Genomic DNA, 23278 nt, shown 5'->3' with positions numbered 1-23278 from the left:
TAGGCTAAGATAGTGGAAAGTTGAAAAAAGTATTAAAAAATAGAATATAATCATTTCATTTTGGAAAGAAAGTTTTAAAAAAATAGAATAATACTGAAAATGGAACAAAATTTTGTACTTACTTGATTGTGCAGATTAACAAGTTTTATACGGATGCTATGAAAGTTTTATATATTTTGTCCCAAGGATAACGCTGCACACAAGACATTTTTCTTTGCTTACTTTACCTACCTAAATAGAACTGGGATAGAACAAAATTAATTTCAAGGATTTGAACCAGCCAGCGGCCCACTTTATCCGTTGTCCTTCGATAGAGTTCGGTCATGAGGCCCGTCCTTGCACAACTGCTATCTATGTAGCTCTCTATGCCAGGGGACTCAGCCCCCTATGAGGCGACCCATCCTGTTCCTGGACAGTCTGCTTCTTACAAAGTTCTTGGTACTATATTGAAGTAAAATCTACCTCTGGGTAGGTTTACCTCTAGTATACATTAGAATGAGCTTTAAAAATTGATTAAAGCCCAGTCCCCACCCCAGACCAATTAAGTCCCTGGGAGTGGAACCCCAGCATCAGACTTTCTGAAAGTGCCCCAGGGAGTTTCGGCCAACCACTCTACTCCTGGAAACACACCACATTTTAAAGAGCATTCTCGCATTTCACCTTCATTTTTTCTCAAAGAAAATTATCCCCTGGTCTTTACATGAACTGGCTCAGACTGTTTTAAAGGTCTGTGTAATGAGTAACAATCACTATCACAAGACTTTTCCTAATAAAAAATTTGGTGAGATATGGTCATAGTGATTAGAATTGTATTACAGGGAAACAAGCCAAAATTTAACCACAGTCTATGCTTTTATTTTCTATCTCTGCTTTAATGAAGTTCATTCACTTAAATATTCAAGGTCTGCGCAGTCACATCAGCTGGACTAAAACGCAACCTGAGAATGTGGATTTGAGAGTCTCCTGAGTCAGGAACTATGTGCTGAGCAGATTCTTTTGTATCTATCTCTAGTTTGTAATGCCTCAGAATTCTTCTTTTTTTCTAATGACTTAAAAACAAACCCTAGACCAGTGGTTCTCAACCTTCCTAATGCTGCAACCCTTTAATATAATTCCTGTGTGTCGCCACCCACAGGTTGAGAACCGCTGCCCTAGACAGTGGCAGAAATAAGCCAAAGGTGAAAGACATTAGGGGCCTGATTTAGTAGGAAATCAATCATTCAAATACAACCTTTTAAAAACAAATATATATAGCTGGGGATTGTGGCAGGCACCTGTAGTCCCAGCTACTCCGGAGGCTGAGGCAAAAGGATCACTCGAGCCCAGGAGTTTGAGGTTGCTGTGAGCTGTGATACCATAGCACTGTACCCACAGTGACAGAGTGAGACTGTCTCAAAAAGAAAAAAAAAAAGGAAATATATAATATGCAAAATATAAATTTTGTCTAAAGACTTTGGTAGTGAAAACTAGAAATTATAATATAGTGTTAAACTCTAGAAATCCTCCAAAAGTCTATGCATATTATTTTTATCTAGAGAGTTAACATAAACATAGCCTTGTGTTCACAGCTTCTATGGGGTGTGAGGTTTTGTGTTTTTGATTTTTATGCCTGGGGAAACTTTTTTTTTTTTTTTTTATTGTTGGGGATTCATTGAGGGTACAATAAGCCAGGTTACACTGATTGCAATTGTTAGGTAAAGTCCCTCTTGCAATCATGTCTTGCTCCCATAAAGTGTGACACACATCAAGGCCCCAACCCCCTCCCTCCATCCCTCTTTCGCCTGGGGAAACTTTGTTAAAGTTGAACTCTCACTACTGAAATGAGTGTCTATCACAGGTCATTCATAAGGTATTATACAAACTACTGGAAAGATGTGTGTAGGGAGCCAAGGTATTGTGTCTCCCCCGCCCAAAAAAAAAAAAAAAAAAATCAGTTTCTGGACCCCTGGCCTGGGCAATGGGATGAAGATGAGATGACCTGTCCTCAGGCCTGGTGCCTGGACTCAGATAACCTGAGACAGGCCATCAGGGCTGAAAATGGAGCTGAAGAGTGTCCGAGGCAGCCATCAAAAGGGGCTCTGTAGAGAGGCCAGCAGAGGATGTCAGACTAGATGGGGAAGTTTGGGAAGAAAGTGTCAGAGGAAGCCCAGACTTTAGTAGGAGTGTCTCTGGCTATTTGTAGGAGGAAGCAATGCAAGTCCTTGAGCTGGTTATTCAAATTGGTGGTTGTCCTTACTTTATTTTATTTATGGGATATAAAATATTTCATGCATTTCTCTTTGGAAAAAAAAACAGTTCAATGTTGCTTTGTTGTAGCTAAAGTAGTGATAATGGCCAGCAGTCTGGAAATCAGACCTCTTTGCATTCACATTTGTCTTTAATAGTCCAAATACATGGATCCTAACCTCAAATTCCTTCCTGGCCTCCATCCTCTGACCAAAGTGGGGGTGGGTCTCGTTCTACTGGTGTGGTCTAAAGCTCCTCATTCTAGGCAGGTGTTTCCAGTCTTGTTTCACCCCACGCAGCTCTGAAGGTGCCACACCTCTTGTTTTTCACCCCCAGAATGCTTCATTGATCTAATTTCATTTTGCAGTGCATTATGGAGGTGGGAGGTGACAAGGAATTGAGAAGGACCATGCTGTACAGCCACGGTTCTGTCACCACCCTCTACAAGGCCCTCCCAGGGAACTCAAGGAGAGGCTTCTTTCTGAATGAGGGTCAGCTCTTTTTCTTCTAATTCCTTTCAAATAGCGCTCAGCTTGGTGAGGAATGAAACCCAATGCTCCATGGCCCTTTTCCAGCTGGGTGCAATTCCAAACTGCATTCAAAGACAACACTAATTATGTCCAAATTCCTTACTAACAACAGAGTAAAGACATGTGAGCTAATATTAAATATTAATTTTCTCTAGTAAGAGAGCTCAGCAATTTTATTATGGATCTGAAGATGTCTTGGTATCTGTATATGAAGACGCTAGCGTATGGCCTCACATGTCAAGGAGGGGATGATGGTGCCCTTTGGCAGGAAGCTTCCAATTTTCTGGGACAGCTTTTCTCACATTCATGCTAAAAAGCTGGGCCAAGTTCAACGGCTTGGCAAACAGAGCAAAACCTCCTGGGTTTGAATGCCACTCACAGAGAATCCGGGGCATAATGGGGCATAATGGGTTCATTTTTATATTTTCCATGTTTAGTTTTTCCTAGATAAAGCAATATATAACTAGTAAATTGAATCTAGTATAAATCCACGGAAGAGAATGTTGGGCTGTTTAAAAGGATCAGTTGCATGCACACACATGATCTGTGCATCACCTGGCATAGTGCCTAGTACCTTCTAGGATCTTAAACTTTGGTTAATTAATTACAAATCATTAAAGCAAGCTTCTAAATCTCTTTTCTGGATAGCAGTTTCCAGAAAGCACACTTGTTATCGTTTATACTTGAAAATGATAAAATCACTTCTTTAAAAATATTCTTATATCTATTTCATATCATTCACATCAGTTTATCAATTTAAATTTGAAGTCATTGTATTTTAGATTGATGGTCTTGGCTTCATATTAAAACTTCCTGGGTAGCCCCACTCAAGACCAATTAAATCAGAATCTCAGTTATGGCTTTTGCATATCTGGGGTTTTAATTTTTTAACAGCTAAATTGGGCTAAAATAAAAATGTAACAAACTGCACATATATAAAATGGACAATTTGGTAAGTTTTAACCTATGTTTACACCTGTGAAACCATCACCACAATCAAGATAGTAAACATACCATCTGTGCTTTTAAAACCTGTTCATGTGTAGGCTGAAGGTGGTGACTCATGTCTGTAATTCTAGCACTCTGGGAGGCTGAGGTGGGAGGACTGCTTAAGCTCAGGAGTTTGATTCCCACCTGAGCAAGAGCCCTATCTACAGAAAATAAAACAACTAAATGGGTGTTGTGGCAGGTGCCTGTGGTCCCAGCTACTTGGGAGGCTGAGATGGGAAGATGGCTTAAGCCCAGGAGTTTGAGGTTGCTGTGAGCTAGGCTGAAGCTGTGGCACTTTAGCCTGGGCAACAGAGTTAGACTCTGTCTCAACCCCTCCCACCCTGCCAAACAACAACAAAAATCAAACCTGCTTGGGTGATTCCTAAGCTCAGCACAGTTGAAAACTACCACAATGAAGCCTCAGAGTCAACAGCTGGTTAAACATGTAGCTTGTTGCTGTTCTTTCTATCCAATCAGGCAGACTCCTTGTCCAATGGGCCACAAATCCAGATGAGTGAACTAGAACTTTATAGTTGAATAATGCTCCATGTATCAATTGTGTGACAATCTTACTGGCTATTTATAGCTAGTGCTAGTAAAATAGTGCATCTTTAGAAAAAAATAAATAAATAATGTCAGCCAGTTGGATTATCAATGTCCAATATAAGAATACTGATTAAATGGATATGGTTACTTTATATAGTGGGATATTATGTAGACACTAACTCTATAGAATATTTATTGAGTTGGGCGGTGCCTATGGCTCAGTGTGTAGGGCACCGGCCCCATATACCCAGAGTGGTGGATTCAAACCTGGCCCCGGCCAAATTGCAACAAGAGCAAAAAAATATCTGGGCCTTGTGGTGAGTGCCTGTAGTTCTAGTTACTTGGGAGGCTGAGGGAAGAGAATCAGCTAAGCCCAAGAGCTGGAGGTTGCTGTGAGCTATGGGGCAACGACACTCTACCAAGTACGACAAAGTGAGACTTTGTCTCTTAAAAAAAAAAAAAAAGGATAGTATTGCATTTGAGAAATGTTCATTATGTATTGTTAAGTGAGAAACAGCAGGTTGCTAAATCAGTGCTGAATGGTACTACTTCTAGCTTGAAAAAAAAGTATATACAGACACAGGAAAACTATAAGACTTGGAAAATACAGGGTGGCAATTGCACACAAACTTTATGACCACCCGTAAACATCAAAACATTAACAATTATTGTTTCTAGTGGTGGAATGAAACATTTTAATTTGTATAGCATTTTTCTGTACTTTTCATATTTTGAAAAATGAAAATACTTTCTTAACAGAAAGAATAAGTGTTATTAAAAATCAGCTGCAAAAATTCCCCCAAGGAAAAATAAAACCCTGTCTGAAACAATCTAGTCAAAATGATGGAACAATATAAAAGTCATCAGCATTCTAGCCCTGAACTAGTATGCGTTACCCAGTAGGCACTCACAAAATGTTAATGTTTCTTAAACAATTTGAATAAATGACTAGAGCTAAGCAAAATAAACAAACCCCTGCTCAAGTTGGAACTAGTTCAGTTGCTTTTCAGAGTCATCAAAGCAAATTTGTTGTGTTTATTCTATTAAACTCAAGTTCAGGGTTGCGAGGCATTTGTATTACTGTTGAAGAGTGTTGGCATCTCGTTTCATTTTGACTGACTCCAACTGTTTTTTAGTAACAAGACTGGGCAATATGCAAATAAGCAGGTTCTGCATATGGGCAGTGGTATTAGTTCTTGCCCATTTCAGAAAAGCTTCAATCTGAGGAGTGTTTTTTCTCTAACATGGGAGAAAACAAGCATGGAATGTGCCCAAGCATCCCTTATCAGATTGAAGTAGTTTATGTTTTTCCGATGCACTTGGCTGACATCGGTAGGGTTCCCCACGTCCCTGGGTGTGTCCCTTATTCTCAGCTGCCTGCACCAGGCCTTGGCTCTATTCACTATTTTTCCCAACCTGCAGCTTTGTTCTCTGCCTCCCCGGGCTACATGTGTCTTCTCAGCCTACAAATGCGCTCACATCTCCTCTGGCCTGAGCTCACTTCCCCCTGCTGCTGCTCCCTGATGTGACCACTCTCTCTCTCTCCCTTTCTTTCACCACCAGCTTCTTTAGGAGGCTGTCAGAACTTACTGCCTGATGCCAGCCAAAGTACTTCCTTCCTCCTCTGGACTACCTGAGCCCCTTTTCTGTCCTTCATGGGATTCCTGTCAGTTACACCCTTCCCTGGGTGCTAGGCCAGGCATTTTCCTGTCTTTGTCACATTTTCAACTCTAAATTTCCAGGAGCACATCCATCCCTAAAGGAACTGATTTCTGAGACTTAAGGATATCTCTAAAATCAAGAATATGGACAGGTTTGTAAAGGCTCCTGGCTTTTTCCTGGAAATCATTTCTGATAAGCATCCTAGGTGTTTTCCATATATGTCACATCTAAATTCAATTGCCTTTTTTTTTATTGTTGGGGATTCATTGAGGGTACAAAGATCCAGGTTACACTAATTGCATTTGTCGGGCAAAGTCCCTCTTATAAATGTGTTCCTCCCCCAAGAGGTGTGCCAAACACTGTGACCTCCCATGCCCCTCCTTCCTTCTCTCTGCTCCTCCATTCCCCCCACCATGTACTAGGTCATTAATTGTCCTCATATCAGAATTGAGTACATAGGATTCTTGCTTCTCCTTTCTTGTGATGCTTTACTAAGAAGAATGTGTTCCATCTCCATCCAAGTTAGTACAAAAGATGTATAATCTCCATATTTTTTAGTGGCTGAATAATATTCCATGGTATACATATACCATAGCTTGTTAATCCATTCCTGGATTGGTGGGCATTTAGGTTGTTTCCACAATTTGGCAATTGTAGACTGAGCTGCAATAAACAGTCTAGTGCAAGTGTCCTTATGCTAAAATAATTGTTTTTCTTCTGGGTAGATGCCCAGTAATGAGATTGGAGGATCAAATGGGAAGTCTAGTTTGAGTTCTTTGAGGATTCTCCATACTTCCTTCCAAAAAGGTTCTATTAGTTTGCAGTCCCACCAGCAATGTAAAAGTGTTCCTTTCTCTCCACATCACGCCAGCATCTGCGTCTTTGAGACTTTGTGATGTGGGCCATTCTCACTGGGTATAGGTGATATCTCAGGGTATTTTAATTTGCATTTCTCTGATAATTAGGAATAATGAGCATTTTATCTTTCATCTAGTGGCTTTCCCTCTTCCTCACAAAGTTTTTTTGTTTGCTTGTTTAATTCCTTCAGCAGAAATAGAAGAGGCCATGCCCCAGTAGAGTCAGACTCAGGTTCAAATCCCAAGACAAGTTGACTGGACAAGGTCTCTGATTTGGGGGTGTGTCACTAGACTTCTGTGTGTGTCAGCTTCCCATGTACAAAATTGTGGTCGTCATGCCCACCTGATGGGATCACTGTGAGGATTGAGAGGTGTTGTCCAGGAGGCCCTTGGTATCCTGTCTGGGCTGTCAAAGTTGTTCAGTGAATACTCGAGTGCTTCCTTTCACCCTGGCTTCCTCCTTTTATATACCTGAAAACATGTTCAGTACAAGGAAGCTGCAAAAGTGTGAGTGCCAGGGAGTTTGTGTGATTCAAATTGATAGCCCAGCAAATCACCAAATCAATACCCTTCATGAGCCTCATGGGCATTCACTGTGAAATTGCAAACCACCAGTGTAAGGCTCATGAGAATGCCCAGCAAATCTGAAATAACAGAAAATGTACACAGCAACCATCAGAGCAGCAGATGGTAGTCACATGCTACAGCTCCCTGAGCTGCTAAGTCACTCACACGTCCGTAGCCATCGTGGAGGGAAAAGGGGGAAAACACAGTGTTTTCTTTTCTTGGAATTGCCATCTTTTTCTCATCTTTGAGGCCAGTGTCTTCTCGCAAGATTTACAAGAGAAGAAAAGTCTCACTGTTGTGGAAATGCCAGAAAACGTTCCAGAACTTGCTTAGCCTTCTTCCTAGCAACAGATTCAACAACTTCCTCCGCATCTCTTCCGGTGGCATGGCTCTCATGGCGTTTATCACTTTCTGCCATCTGCTCACTGTGCGACCTTGGACACTAGTTCAGTTTCTGTACCGCAGTTTTCTCATCTAGTAGATAGGGATGATAAAACTGCCTTCTTCATAAAGTTATGATGGAATCTATGCCAACCAGTCATCACAGTGCTCAGAACAGAGTGAGCACGCAGTGTGTTTCCCTTTCCCCTTGGCCATGGCGATGGATGTGTGTGCGACTTAGTGCAGACAGCTTGCTGCCTGAGAGCTACCTGCTTGCTGTGTAGTCATCCCACCTGCAGGAGCACTGTGTGGACTAAGAACGACCATACACCCAGAGTCTTGACTTTGGCACTTACCAGCTGTGATGAGTCACTGAGAAGTTACCCTACTAAAATTTTTTAAACCTATAAAATGGTAGAAAAACATTCCCTTTCAGTATTAAATGAGATTACCTCCATGAAAAGTAAACTTGAAATGCCGTTGAACAGAAAATGGTGTTATCATCTCTTATCTCTGTCCTTGAGCAGGAGGTGCTGAGTCTTAGCTGTCTTGGCATTTCCTGCAGCTCCCAGGGCAGCACCTTGCCAATCAGTGAGTGATAGTTTAACATTCAACGCAGGTCAGAAAGAGGAAGCAAGCCAAGGAGGCCTCTCCATGGTCAGCAGAGCAGGTAGTCCACCAGGCCCTCTCTCTGAAGCTTGTCAGCTTTACTTTACCCAGAGTCAGCCCTCGGAGGACTGAGAGTGCCCAGTTGGAGCAGGGAGTATAGGGTTGCTCTGGGCAGGCACAATGACCACTGGAGAGGTGGCAGTTTGACAGCCTGATTGTAATGATGAAGACAGAAAAACAAGTAGACAGAGGAGCTTAAAAAGCCCTTCACTGTGGGGTTTTATACATAAGGAGAGATCCCATGAGGCTCACTGAAAACTAGATTAAACAAAGCAGTTGAGATCTTCTTCAGAGAATAATTTCCCTTTGGCATGGGTACCAGATGACCTAAAATGACAGATTCTGCTAATTTCCGTGATTGCTTCAGGGAAGGTTGAAGATAACTTGGCTCTGCTTCTGCAATATGTTTCTCAAACATAACTTCCTGGTCTGCTGCGCAGGTAATTACTCTAACTACGAAGTTCATGTTGCCAATTATCTCAACTACGGCCTCATTTTCTCTGAAGATGCTGAAACCTAATTCTTCTGGGTTTTGCAGTCTCTAACTGGTAAATGTTAGAACCTTTATCCCACCAATCAATTGCTCGGTTATGTCAGTTTATGTAGTTGTTTATATCTTTGGGATAATTTGCAGTCTATTTGGAGTACTGGTAATTGTTAATTTTGAGCAATGACCTATACACCAAAATAAATTCATTTTCATTTATTAACAGTTTAGTTTTCACCATTTTTATGCTACTATGTGCCTGTGAAATAGTGTCCAATTCAGTGTGTGTGTGTTTAACAGTAGCATGAAGGTCCCTCTACACGGTGTCCTGGTCTAATTCATAGATGGTGCAATGGTGAAAACAATAAATTTTTATATATTTTATAAGGACAGAGTTTGGAAGTCAAAAGTTTGGGGCATAGGTTGGAATGATGGACCCAATCTAAGAAGGTGAAATATTGATGAGGTGAAAATAAAGCCTTCATTTGGTTCTCACAAAAAGATAAAGGAAATCTTAACTGTCAGTCTGACACACAGTAAGAAAGACAAGTAATTGAGGTGCTATAATCTTAGTCTATATGAGTCTGGCACACTGGGCTCTGGAACACTGAGCCTGACTCAGGACACCCTCAGGCAGAGGGACCTACAGCGCAGCTCCCTGTTTGGATCTGGAAAGTAAAGAGTTGGATCCGATGTGACCTCAAGGGGTTGGCTCCATTCTCTCTTGTGGCTTTCTTGCTATCTGTGCACTTTCAGCAGGTTCTCCTTTGACTCCTCAGAAGAGAAATGGTGTGATTGACTTGCCTTACTAGAGTATCAAGGGCCAGAATTGAGACCAATGGGTGAAAGCTGCAGGAAGAGATTCAGCTGCATATAAAATTCCCTAAAAATGAAATAGGCCATAGGCAGATAGTAATTAGACTTAGTGACCTTCCAGATTCATTCCACCTTTGACAATTGTGCTTTTATTTTTATTACCATTCTTTTATCTCTTCCCAGAAGTGTCTAATGGAAATGGTCTTTCACATTATAATTATAATGAACCATGAAGATAATTCTGACACAGTATAATTTTGATATGCCTAAGTGGTCAGAAATAATCATGCTTTTGCATTAGTCTCTTCAATAAAATATATTTCATATATGAAATATTTTTAAATTAGATTTTATTATAGTCAATAACAATTCTATCCAAAGAAAGGAAATAATTTACATGGAGCAACAAACTGCAACATAGATTTTTCTATAAGATGAGTGAAGTTTCTTAAAGGAAGGTAGACAAATGGCCAAAAGGCAAGAAAAAATGCTCAGCACCACTAATCACCAGGGAAATGCAAATTAAAACTACAGTGAGATATCACTTTACTCCTATCAGTATGGGCATTCCTAAAAAGTCAAAAAACCATAGATGCTGGCACGGAAGCAGAAAGGAATGCTTCTACCCTGTTGATGGGACTGTAAATTAGAACAATCTCTATGGAAAACAGTGTGGAGATTCCTCAAAGAAATAACTGTAGACCTACCATTTGATTTAGCAATCTCACTACTAGCTATCTATCCGAGGGAAATGAAGTCATTTCATCAAAAAGATACCTGCACTTAAACGTTTAGCATGGCACAATTCACAACTGCAAAAATGTGGAATCAGTCTAAGTGCCCATCAATTCATGTGTAGAGAAAGAAAATGTGGTGTGTATATATATATACTACAGAGTACTACTCAGCCATAGAAAAGAATGAAATAATGTTGTTTGCAGCAACTCAGATGGAACTGGCTAGCATTATCCTAAGCGAAATATCTCAATAAATGAAAAACTAAACACTATATGTCTCACTAATAAGTGGGAGCTAAGAGATGGGTACACATAGGCGCAAAGTGATATAAAGGACATGAGAAAACAGGGAGGGTAGAGTGGGGGATCGTGTGGGATAAAAACTTTCCTATTGGGTATAATAAACACTATTCTGGTGACAGACTCACCAAAAGGCCTGATTTAAGCATATACAAGGTATCCATTTAATAAAAACACTTGTACCCCTTTAATTAATATGTATTTTGAAATTTAAAAAATGATGAGTATAAGAATATAAGGAAAAAATTTTCCAGTTGAATTATAAATGATGTCCCAGAGATTTAATTTGAGCTTTTAAACTTAGATATCATGACAGACTGAATCATTTTGGGCAGATTTCAGTGATGACTCTTTTGATAGTTTCCTGAGCTAAAGTTGTCCAAAATAGCATAATTAAATCTCAGCATTCAAACTCTACTTATTTGCAGGGAAGGTAAATTTATTTATCAAGAGAAAATCTGAAGGCACCAGGGAGACTGCAGGCAGTTTCTCTGTCCACCTTCTAGTGCTGTAGAATGCATTGAGGCAAAAAAGACCCCATCCTGCCTGGGAACTGAATTCCCTGGAGACAATACACAGCAAGGAGAGAGATTAGCTTTATTAAAATTCTAGGTCCACTATTTTTAAGACAAGAGTTAATAAACTCTCTTGCGTTTCCTCATTTATAAATTGGGGGTAACAGTACTTAAGTCAGGGAGTTCTTGTGAGGGTTTAAAGCACACTTCTTGTCACAGGGTCTAACTCATAGAAAGTGCCCAGTAATTCAGCCACTGGGATTATTAGTCTCCTTATTGTTTCTTAAGAGGTGGGAACCCTGAGGTATTCTCTCCTGTCCATAGAGCCAAGAGCATCATCAGACCCCAGTCATTGGCGTAGCTTGTGAATCCTGATCATCCCCAGCCCACCCTGAGACAGAGTTGTATCTGGCCCCAGTTCACCACCCATCTGGCTTCATCCCCAGAACACTTGCCTCCATCCTGATTTTGCTGCTTTGCTGGAACCTTGCATAAGTCACTGTACCTTTTGACCCTCAGTTCCTTCCTCCTGAAAACTGGAAAACAATTTTGTAGGGTGTTAAAATTTGGGACTAATTAACTTCAGTTGTCTCTATTTTAAAACAATGAGGTGTCAGGTGCCAAAAGTGCAAAAAAGAATGTTAGAGGCCGAGGAATCATCAAAGAACATCTTCCCTGACTTTCTCTCTTTTGAAAAAAATAATCCTTGGGCGCCTTCCTACCTGAGATCCTGATTTAATTAGTCAGGGATTTATTTGGCCGTGGGGGGGGGGGGGGAGCCCAGCCATCAATAATTTTAAAAAGTTCACCCACTGGTGCTAATGTACAGGCAGGGCTGAGAAGCACTTAGCAAGCCCAAGGTCATACTGTAGCTCTAGAGGTCCTTGGCTTTTACGCGTCTCACTACAGACTGACCTTGAGTTTTGGTTTAAAAGATTTCTAAACAATCTCTTCTGTGATTTTACCCTTCTGAAAAGCAAGGTGTTCAGTTAGCATGCTATTCAAGAACATCTGTTAGTTGGCTTCTGTTTAATTAAGGTTTCATTCCGTTCCACCTTAACATTCTGCTTTTTTCTCTTACAATGACATGTTCAGCAAACCCTTTATTCCCAGATGCCTTTTTTTCCTCACTGCCTTCAAAGCCACCTCTAAAATGTAATTTCATTGCCGAGTTCCTCTCTGACATTGTCAACCTTGATCAAATACTTAGTTCTTCATTGTTTGTTCTTTTCAGTCTGTGTTAGATTCTTCCCAGCCATGGCCTGTGTGCTGATGTGATTGTAATGCTTGGTGTATTCCCATGAAGTATTAGAGCAGAGTAAGATCAAGCGCCTTTTTTCTTTTTGATTTGTGTACACAGTTGTTTCCTGCTACTTACGGCGTAATTCAGACTTCTATTCTACAGTGAAATGTAATTGGAATTATGTTACATTTTCTCATTACCTTTTGCCATTAAGTTTCTTGGAGATTGATGTCATTAACTACAATAATGCTTGGTTAAATTGGAATTTGATATGTATTAAATTTGCCTTATCAATTCTAGTAAGTAGAATGAAATCTCAGCTTAATAAAATCAACGAAACCCAAACAATTCACATTGTTCCCTGTTTGTTTCATTTCCCTTTCAGGGATCTTTGAGATCTTCTTCCTCAGCACTCTTCACCCTTGTCTGCTGAGGACTTTGAACCAAAGCTGCTCTCAGCTGTTGGCATCACTCTGAGGAAAGGACGCTTCAGAAATCAGAGAAACATTTGGGAGGCTTCTAGCCCAGGGGACCTTCTGAAGGTAAGCAAATCAGTTCTCTCTTTGCCTCTGGAAGGCTAACTTAGCTGATCTTAGATCTGCTTCATGTAAAAGAGTGACTATGGGAAGAGGTAACTGGAAATTTTTTATAAACAATTGAGAGTTTTTCTTTTGTAGGAGAATTTTTTGATACTTATGAAGGAAACCAATTGGCTATTTTCACTGAACAATAATTTATTTGAAGTTGGATCTCTGATCTATGAAGTCTCTCTCACAAACACACAACACTTAAAAAAAAGTCAATGACATTTCTCCTTTCAGAGAAATTTCTTATGTATTTAGGGTCTCCTTTAGGCCCACTTTATAGGATTATTTAATCCACTTTTTAGGATTGTTTTAAAGATCAGTATATACAACTTATATGAAAGCACTTTCTAAACCATAAAGTATTATTTGCATAAATAAGAAAAAACAATTACTACTTTATAATCCTCTAAAATGCTCTCATATACTTCAATCTGTGTTCCCCTGTTTGTTTCATTTATTTTCCATTCAGTTCAGTAAATGTTGCTAGGCTGTCAAAAACCAAAGTCTTTGCCAAAAGCAAGAGACAACTATCCAAATAGATATGACCAACTTAACCAAATATCCAAATAGATATGACCAAACATAACAAAATGTAATAAAAGTAGATTGAGGGTGCATTAAGGAATGCACAAGCCCTTAATACAGCCAGGGCTAGAGGTCTGTGTGCATAAAGGTCGGCTTCTTGGAGGAGATGGCTGCAGAAAGGGCTCTGGAAAGATGGACAGGAGTTAGCCAGGGTTGGGGAAAGAGGATGTTGTAGGCAGGAGCAGTGGGAAAGTAAGAAATTCAGGATGGCTGAACTGTAATGTATGGTGTGTGGAGGGTGGAGGGGAGACAGGAAAACACTGAAGCATGCAGGGGTTTTCAGCAGGGCGTCATTGTCACGTTAGGTGTGTTACCTAGAGAGAGTGTAGAGAATGAACTCGAGGTGATCTGGGGAAGAGATAGGAGAGCTAGAATTTGGGTAAAGTAGTGAAGAGTGGAGAAACAGGGAAAATTGCAAGAGCTAGATTTGGTCACTGGGCATGGGAAGTTGGTAAATGTCAGGACTTGGGATTCGTGGGTTTCTGACAGGGATGACTAAGAGCATGATGGTGCCATAAAGGAAATTTAGGAGAGAAGCAGGTTTATTAGTCAAGAAGGGAGGATTTTGAAGTATATATGGCATATCTAGATGAAAATACCCACCAGGCAGCTGGCAGTGGACGTGTAGAGGGAAGAGGAGGATTCAAGACTAGAAACAATGACTTGGGAGTTGTAGGCAAAGGTTCAAAATCCTTTTTAAAATATACATTTGATTTTATATTTAAGCCATCAATATTCTTTATTCCTTTACTTATGATGCACTCACCTCATCCTCAATTTTCATTTTTGTTTTGTTATCTGCTGTTCCATTCATATCCGTTTCTTGGCATAATAAATTAGGATTTGTCCTAGGGACAAAGACGGTGACTTTTTCAGTTTGGTAAAGCAAAATTTGAAGGAGTTTTTCATGAACAATATAAACCTTAAAATTTAGGAGAGTTACAAGCCAGTGCCATTCTTCATTTTAATTCACAGTAGTTATAGAAATTATTTAAGAAAGGTGCTTTGCTTTCCAAAGCGTAGTTCTTCGGCTGTATTATGAAGGCCTCTAGTCAGTTCCTCACTCTCGGCTCTGCCCAGGATTGAGGCATTGCTTATGGGAGACTGAGCAGGGTCTTTCTTGCATTCTTCAGTGGGGTGCTACCAGGGCCTCTCCCTTTGGGTCTTTCCAGCATCCACCCAGAACATGCTTAGGATCTGTCCTAGCAGAGGCCGCACTGTTTGAGAGCAAATCTACCCAAGGTTGGCTTTTGAAACTCATTACTCAGAGCCTTCTTTGAGGGACTGTCATGGGGAAAAATTTTAAATTCAAATAATTCTTACAATAGTACTATTTTTTTATTTTTATTAAGTCCTTTGTACATAGATCATATAGTCTTATGATTTTTTTCCTTAATACCTGTTAAAAACATAACAAAATCCTCCTTTTTAGTCTTGATGGCCCACTGTCATCTTTTAAGAACTTTAAAGATGAGCTGAGCCATCACGTTCATTTTCATACACAAGAAAAATTATTTGAAGCAAAATTAAGTAACTTAACACTAACAGCCAATGGTGTCTTGAATCTCACTCTGTCTTTTTTACTTCATTATTTTTTCCCCTCTCATTCCAAATTCTTATTGAACTGTGAAGTTATCTACATGTCTTAAAATAGGGAATTGAATTAAGAGAACCAATTTATACTGGTGATATTTACTCTGGTTAATCACTTTAGATTCAACAGATTTTGCTTTAAATACTTGGATCTCTCATTAAGGCTTTTAAAAAATTTTGTAATTTTTAACATGGATTTTGTTTTTGGCATTCTTTATTTCTCTAGATTGGTTCCACCACTGAAATGAAGGACTGGAACAGAATCAAACCATCTGTGTTTAAATTCTGGTTAAAAAAAGATACTCATCAATAATTTTAAAACCAACATTTCTAAGCACAAGATATTTTTTCCTTCTGTGAATTTTGCATATTGACACATAATGATTGCACATGTTTCTGGGGTACAGGTGATACTTTGATAATGCATTAATGCATTTTATATGTAGTGATCAAGTCAGGGTAATTGGAATATCTATTCCCCTCAAAGACATTTGTTATTTTTTTGTGTTGAGAACATTCTAATCATTGTTCTAGCCATTTTGAAATATACAATAAATTGTTGTTAACTGTAGTCATCCTAACCACAAAATAATTCTGCTTTGGTCAATTACATGGCAAGTTCCTATGAATTTTATGTATAGAAAATGAACTTCAGGGAAGGCTGAGTTGGTGTAACTTAGAATGAGGGCACATGCATGTGAGTTGTAGGTGGTCTCCAAGACAATGACTTGTTCTCTGAAGTTCACAGAATGCTTAGTCTCTGCTATGAAGCCAGTGGGCTGTAAATCATCAGGATGCATATACAGAACATGATGCAGTCATCCCCAAAGCTTCCAGTAACAAAAGGAGTTTGACTCAGTTGTGTGCAGAACACAAGGACGGTTTTTCCCTGTTTCAGTTCCTTTTTGCTTCTCTCTTTTTTTCCTCTCTCTGCCTTTGTGTCTCTTCTGTCTAGTTCATGTTCTGTGTGATAGATACACATTAATATGTTGTATCCAAAACAAGAGACCCTTGATATGTTTATGGAACCAGCAGCGGAAATAGGATGTTATGGATAAGGGGCTAGAGCTGGGGGGTGGGAGGCATTCTCTGGCATGTGCTAAATGTTTGCCCTCTGCTTTGTTGGCTGCCCTGGGCAGAACAACAGTATGAACAGGGATGAACGGATAAGGAAACTATTGCAGTCTGAGTGGAAGATGGTAGGATGGCTGTGAAAGGTAGCAGGCGGTCAGCTTTCCTGACTGTTATTTGGCTTGATGTTCTTCTTCTGAATTTTTCACTATGGGTAAAGTACAGAATGCGTCCGTATTGGGTAGCTGCTTTCTGCTCAGGTGCCAAACTGACCATTGCAAGTGCTATTAGGCAAACAACACATCGACTTTGTAAGTTTTGGAGTTGCCATTTAAAAGAATTTAGAGTTTAAAATAGTGTTTAGGCCAGCCCTCTTTCTACTCTGTGGTTAGAGAGTGGAATTTTCCAAGAGGAAGGTTGTATGTGTACACAGGGGGAAACTCCTACTGGAAAAGACAAGCCATGAGTGAGTTTCCAGGGTAACATTTTTGAATGGGCCGTATTCCAGCAGGCTCAAATCATTTATTTAACAGTAAAATGTGTTACCCTATGCCCTTTGGTAGTGGGATTTTAAAAAGAAAGAGGAGAGGAAATGCTGAGCCACCAGCTTTTGGTACAAATTCAGTCCCACCATAGAGGTCACAGACTTGGCATCAGCAGTTTGTGGACCATTCTGGCGGGGGACAATAGCAGTGGATTTCACATCAGATAATGTCCTGCTACGTTTGAATTTTCACTCTCTACTGCCTTTTGTTGTTTTGGTACTTTGAAAATTATTCTTGATTCAGGTTTATTATTAACTTTTGAACCCCAGCTACTGCACTAATATCTTGCTACTTGTGTTAAAATGAGAATGGTGACTAGAGAATCATTTTTGCATTAGTTAATAGAACAGCAAGGCAGCATAATGTGAATTAATGACTCTTCACATTTTTCCATAATATGAGCTGGATTCGTTGTCCTCTGGGGATCCATTTCAAATTCATGCCCTCATAAATGATTTCTGCTAGTTGTTGAATTTCTAGCTTTTTAAGGGCTTCTACATAATGGGAATAGGTAACAATAAATAATAAATAATTTAGATCTTAAGCTTTAAAAACACTGTTGATCATTCTCATTAAAAACTGGGAAATAAAATAGAACTTCCTCTTCATAAATAATAGTCTAAGTATTTGTGCTGTTTATTTCAGGCAAGAACCATCTAGAGGCAATTCTATCTTTTAATATGATTTGGAAAATAAAATCTATGAGGAAATATTGAAGATAGAAAAGTGATTGAGAACGCAGAACTACAAACAGGGTTTTATTTGCCCAGTGTAACACCTTCAATTTAAAGGACGTGTAGATTATTATAAATGGAACCATTCAGAAATGGCAATACCTACTTGGGTAATAATGATCTGTTTCTAATATTGCAAATTACTGTCTCTCCTGTCTACCCTCTTTACTCTCAGGGGTTTTGTGTTTTATTTAGAATCATAATATTAGTGTGTATGTGAAGGAGACAGAAAAGACACAGACACGGAAAGAGAAAAAGAGGGACAGGCGGAAAGAGAAACTCCTCTTACCTAACATGTAAATCACAGCAGTATTTGAAGTTCTTTTCTTCTTTCAATCTTATTTGGCACGAAAACTCATGATCTGTAACTTACAAACCCCAAGAACATGGAACCATATCCTAAGTTGGGAATCAGAAAATATAGTCACTGTGGTAAGGCAGTGATGATCCCTCCCCTTCCTTCCCAGGCTTTGTGGAATGTTGGCAGCTGGTGGCTCACAGCCGGGTCCCTTCTTGTGGAGATCATCCTCGGCCTTCAGAAAAGAGAGGAGCTGCCTCACCCAAGGGTAGACCGTTTGCCCTTGGGGCAAGGACCCTATATCCCCCAACAGTGGCTGGTTGATTGGGGGATATAGTGTCCTTGCCCCAGTTCAGGACATGTGGGACCTGAAGGGTCAGCTGAGGCTTTTCTTAGGACAGCATCACAGCCCAACATCTTCCACCACTTTTTCTGCATTGTGTCCCCCCAAGGCTTTATGTCCCCAAGTTCTCACCAATTTTATTCCTGTATGTGGATCCTCATCTCAGTGTCTGGTTCTAGAGAAACCTGATCTACAGCAGCCACCAGACATGAGCCACGCTGTGGGGTGTGTGTGAGTGTGTGATTATGTATCTTTACAGCACTGTAATATGGTACTGGCTTTGGAATGATAATCAAAATCTGTGACAATCTAGCCTTGGTCCTTCCTGTAAAAAATGAGGATTATAATACCTTCCTCTTCTGTTGTTGCCAGCATCGGATAGCACTATTCAGCGCCCAGCACACAGGAGACATTCATTACATTACAGCTATTATTATAATTACCTATAATTGGCTATAAATGTAAATAGTACACTAGTTCTGACCAATTGGTTACAATACAGAGGGCATTTTAATGTCATTTTTATTAGATTTACTATAGTAGAGTATGGAGATTAATAAAAGATGCATCACTTACAATTTTAAATAATTCTTCTTCCAAAGAGAAGCTGAAGTGATTGAAAACATGAAATGGAAGTTCCATGAATAAAAATTAAAGGACCTGGAGTTCTTTAAAATAAGAAAATTGAGATATGACTTGTCTTCTATGTTAAATCAAATAGAGTGTTTTCGTGAGGAGGATATTTGACAATTTTTGTTCATGTTTAGAGGATAGAACAAGAACAAATGGACATGAATTAAAGGAAGAAAATAGGTCTGTATCAAGGGGACTCTTGACAATAAAACAGTGGAAGAAGCTTTATAATATAATATACAATTCCAAAAAAACCTTCAAACAAAGAAAAAACAGCATTCAGTCCCAAATTACTGAAATACTTCCTACAGAATTTAAGGAGAACTTCGATCTCTGTGTTTCTGTGATTTCAGACATGATGTTTCCTAGACATTCAAACACATGTTTTCTTTTGCAAATGGAAGAAAATAATTACTATTATCCTCATTCAATTTCTCTATCACTAAATCTCTGATACTATCTTTGTGTCCAATACACATTGTATGTGCTTTTTCGAAAATTTAACAAATCTTTTTTATCAAACAGATGTCTCTGTGTGCATTTAAAAATCTGGTAGATATTATTAATAGTTTTCAATCTTACTGTAAGCTATTCCTTTATGTTCTCTTAAAAATAAAGCTTACTATCCTGGGCCATTTGTTTGTAGACCCAGTCAGTATAAGCTCTTTTGTGACTCAGATCTTGTGATGACATTGTTTAAAAAACTCCTAACTATTAAATCGCTAGGGAGGGCTTTGGAGCAACAGCAGGAAGTCTGGAACTTTGGAGAAGTAATTATTTTCCAATCAATTAATTGCTTAGATATAAGATTAAAGAATGGATATGCGTCTAGGTTTTTAGACTAATGTTCTTTTAAGACCTCGGTGTCAGAAGATAAGAGGAAGCTACTAAGAAGTTTCTAAATTACTAATAAGTCTATTGGATTTTGCTATTTCTCCTCAGCATGTCCTGTCAGATAGTAATAGGCGGAGACAGAGTGATGTAGATGAGGAGAACTGCAGGCCCAAATGCCTGGCGCTGGCTGGTCTTGGAGCCACAGAATGATCTGTTCTTCCCAGGTGAAATCATATCTGGACGGGTTTCCTTTGCATGTCCTGGTCCTGCATATTGTTTTCTTCACATTACAGTGACCTTTTTTCAAAAGAAGCCCAGCAGAGTTGAAGGTTCAACTCCTGACGGTTCAGCCTGCAGGCCCCGTTACATCCTGACCTAAAGCAGCTCTGCTTTCATATGCTCTCCCTCTCTCTCTCATCCTTCTCTCTCTCTCTCAGCATTGACAGAGGATTTTTTTGTTGTTTTTTTTTTTGAGACAGAGTCTCACTATGTCGCCCTCGGTAGAGTGCTGTGACATCATAGCTCACAACAACCTCAAACTCTTGGGCTTAAGTGATTGTCTTGTCTCAGCCTCCCGAGTAGCTGGGATTACTGGCACCCGCCACAACATCTGGCTATTTTTTGGTTGCAGTTGTCATTGTTTTTTAGCAGGCCTGGGCTGGGTTTGAACCCACCAGCTTCGGTGTATGTGGCCGGCGTGGTACTCACTGAGCTAGGGGTACCGAGCCTGACATAGGTTTTATTTGAGATTTCACTGGATTAAATAGGTCCATTTCTAGCAATATAAATTTTTATAACGTTCATACTGATTTCCCTGCCTTACATATTATCCCTAATACATTTCATTTAAATACCTAGTTTCATCCTTTCTGTTACTACCAAGCTAAAATTCTTCAAATGATTCTCTGTCTCATGAAGATTGAAGGTTACAGTCCCTCGCCTGGTATTCCAGGCCTCCATCCTAAATATTGAGCCAGTCTCCCACATCAGTTGAGTATGAGCTAGTCTCCCACATCAGTTGAGTAGGCCTCCATATTCTAACATATAAGATTTTCTCGATGTGCCTATCAGATACAGTGCCTGACGCAATCACAAACAACCAATTCATTTGCTCTCCCTCTGATTTTGTCAGCATTTGCCTTGCCCTTCTTTTAAGCTACCTAAACCATTTTTTTCCTTTTGAGCACAGTTTCAAATCACATGCTTCTGTTCTATAAAGCCTTCCTTGGTTATTCCAACCCATAGGGTTATTTCGTGTCTAAAATTCTCTCATGTAGTTGGACACGTACACTACCCTACACTATACTTAGCTGGTTGACAATGGTGTAATGTAGACTATGGGTGCACCCAGTGTTATGATTGCCCCCTGGGGGGCGTCAGAAGGCGCTGAAACAGTCACAGTGACTAGTGCCCTGCTAAGGAAATACTAGGGCTCCAATCCTCCCAACCAGTAAGTTTTCAGTGTACTACATATATATGCATTGAGACAGGATAATCAATGTATGATAGAAGCAAAAGTGGTCTGTTCTTCATATCGCCTTCCATAGCCACACACCGGAGGACAAAGCACTTGCTTAAGATCATATGATGCAGATTTTTTTTTTTTTTTTTGAGACAGAGCCTCAAGCTGTCGCCCTGGGTAGAGTGCTGTGACATCACAGCTCACAGCAACCTCCAACTCCTGGGCTCAAGTGATTGATTCTCTTGCCTCCACCTCCCAAATAGCTGGGGCTACAGGCACCTGCCACAACGCCTGGCTATTTTTTAGTTGCCGCCATCATTGTTGTTTGGCGGGCCCGGGCTGGATTCGAACCTGCCAGCTCAGGTGTATGCGCCTGGCACCTTAGCCGCTTGAGCCACAGGCGCCGAGCCCAGATGATACAGATTTTAAGTCTAGTTGTGCCTCTCCCTTTGGAGCCTTCTACAAGTCATTTATCCTTTATGATCTTCTTAATGATGGTGATAATGCCATTATTCTTTGCATTTTATAGAGCACGTTGGCAGGTTGTTTAATTTCAGTTTCACTTTAACCCATGGTAGCTAGGGCAAGCTAGTATCTTTTAAACAAGAAAGGTAGGCTTAGGAGATATACGGCCAGGAATTAATGTGATAAACCAACAGCAGACACTGGAACACAAATTTCTCCTATTTTAGTACTTCAGATCCACGTCACTTATTAAAGTGAGGTCTGCATACTTGCACTATGCACATCACGTGTGGCTTATTAAAAATGCAATATCGCGAGCAGGGGTCCTCAAACTGTGGCCCATGGGCCACTTGAGGTGGTTTGTTCCCGTTTTGTTTTTTTACTTCAAAGTAAGATATGTGCAGTGTGCATAGGAATTTGTTCATAGTTTTTTTTTAAACTATAGTCTGGCCCTCTAACCATGTGAGGGACAGTGAACGGGCCGCCTGTTTAAAAAGTTTGAGGATGCCTGATCATGAGTCTCACCTTAGACCTGCTGGATCAGAACAGGCATTTTTAGCAAGATGCTCAGGTACCCATATGTGCTCTAACATTGGAAAAGTGCTGTTAATCTAAGGACAGTTTAAGCTTCTGCAGCACAGGCATGAAAAGGTTTTTCATTTTTACTCCTATCCTAGCCTTCAAATCTCCTCTGTCAAATTTCCTTTCCTTTGAAAAAGTCTCTGGTAGACTTAATAGATTTTTTTAAGTTACCTTCAGATTTTTAAGCTTAAATACAGTCTAGTCCATCTTTGAAACTTCAAACTCATATGGAAATAAAATCTTTCTTTTCCCTAGCTTGTACCCTTCAACCTGTTCATCAACCTGTTCTTTTTTTTTTTACCTTTGGAGTCCCCTCATATTCTTTTTTTATACTTGAGGTTCATTTTTTTTGCAGTTTTTTTTTCTAATGAGTTTTTTTTTTATTAAATCATAACTGTATACAATGATATGATTATGGGACATCATACACTCACTTCATAAACCATTTGACACATTTTTATCACACTGGTTAACATAGCCTTTCCGGCGTTATCTCAGTTACTGTGCCAAAACATTTACATTCTACATTTACCAAGTTTCGCAAATACCCCTGTAATATGCACCACAGGTGTGATCCCACCGATTCCCCTCCCTCTACCCCCCCCTTCCCACTTCCCCCTATTGTTAAGTTGTAGCTGGTTTTTTGACCGGGGCCAGGTTTGAACCCTCCACCTCCGGTATATGGGGCCCACACCGTACTCCTTGAGCCACGGGTGCCATCCTCATCAACCTGTTCTTAAACCAAAGCACCACTTACTCCCAATCCCTTATTTTTCAGACTAAGAAATTCAGTTGCCTCACTCCGACTTCATTGAAACTCAGAAGTAAAATTCAAGCACGCACACCCAACAGAAAACAACACAGAAATCCAGTGCTTATTTATTATATTTCACCAGGTTCTTGGTTCAAGGATGGTGTATGGTTGCCTTTGGCATAAATCGAAGTTGATGAAGTGTGAAACTGTAACTTCATTAAAAAGAAGCCTTTTTAAAACTGTTGTTCTTAGTTTTTGTTTAAGTG

General features: G+C 39.8%; 1 protein-coding gene across 12 annotated transcripts in view; it reads left to right on the top strand.

Annotated features, from left to right (window-relative positions):
* Positions 1-23278, top strand: part of NRCAM (neuronal cell adhesion molecule) — a 324369-nt gene that overhangs the window by 52075 nt on the left and 249016 nt on the right. For all 12 annotated transcript variants that reach the window (XM_053608905.1, XM_053608904.1, XM_053608901.1 and 9 more), the window contains exon 2: positions 12912-13068. The gene's annotated coding sequence lies outside the window, so the exon portion shown is untranslated. The remainder of the gene's footprint in view (positions 1-12911; positions 13069-23278) is intronic.

This window comes from Nycticebus coucang, chromosome 11 (assembly GCF_027406575.1).
Source record: "Nycticebus coucang isolate mNycCou1 chromosome 11, mNycCou1.pri, whole genome shotgun sequence".
NCBI classification, from domain to species: domain Eukaryota; kingdom Metazoa; phylum Chordata; class Mammalia; order Primates; family Lorisidae; genus Nycticebus; species Nycticebus coucang.
This window is presented reverse-complemented; position numbering and strand designations above follow the sequence as displayed.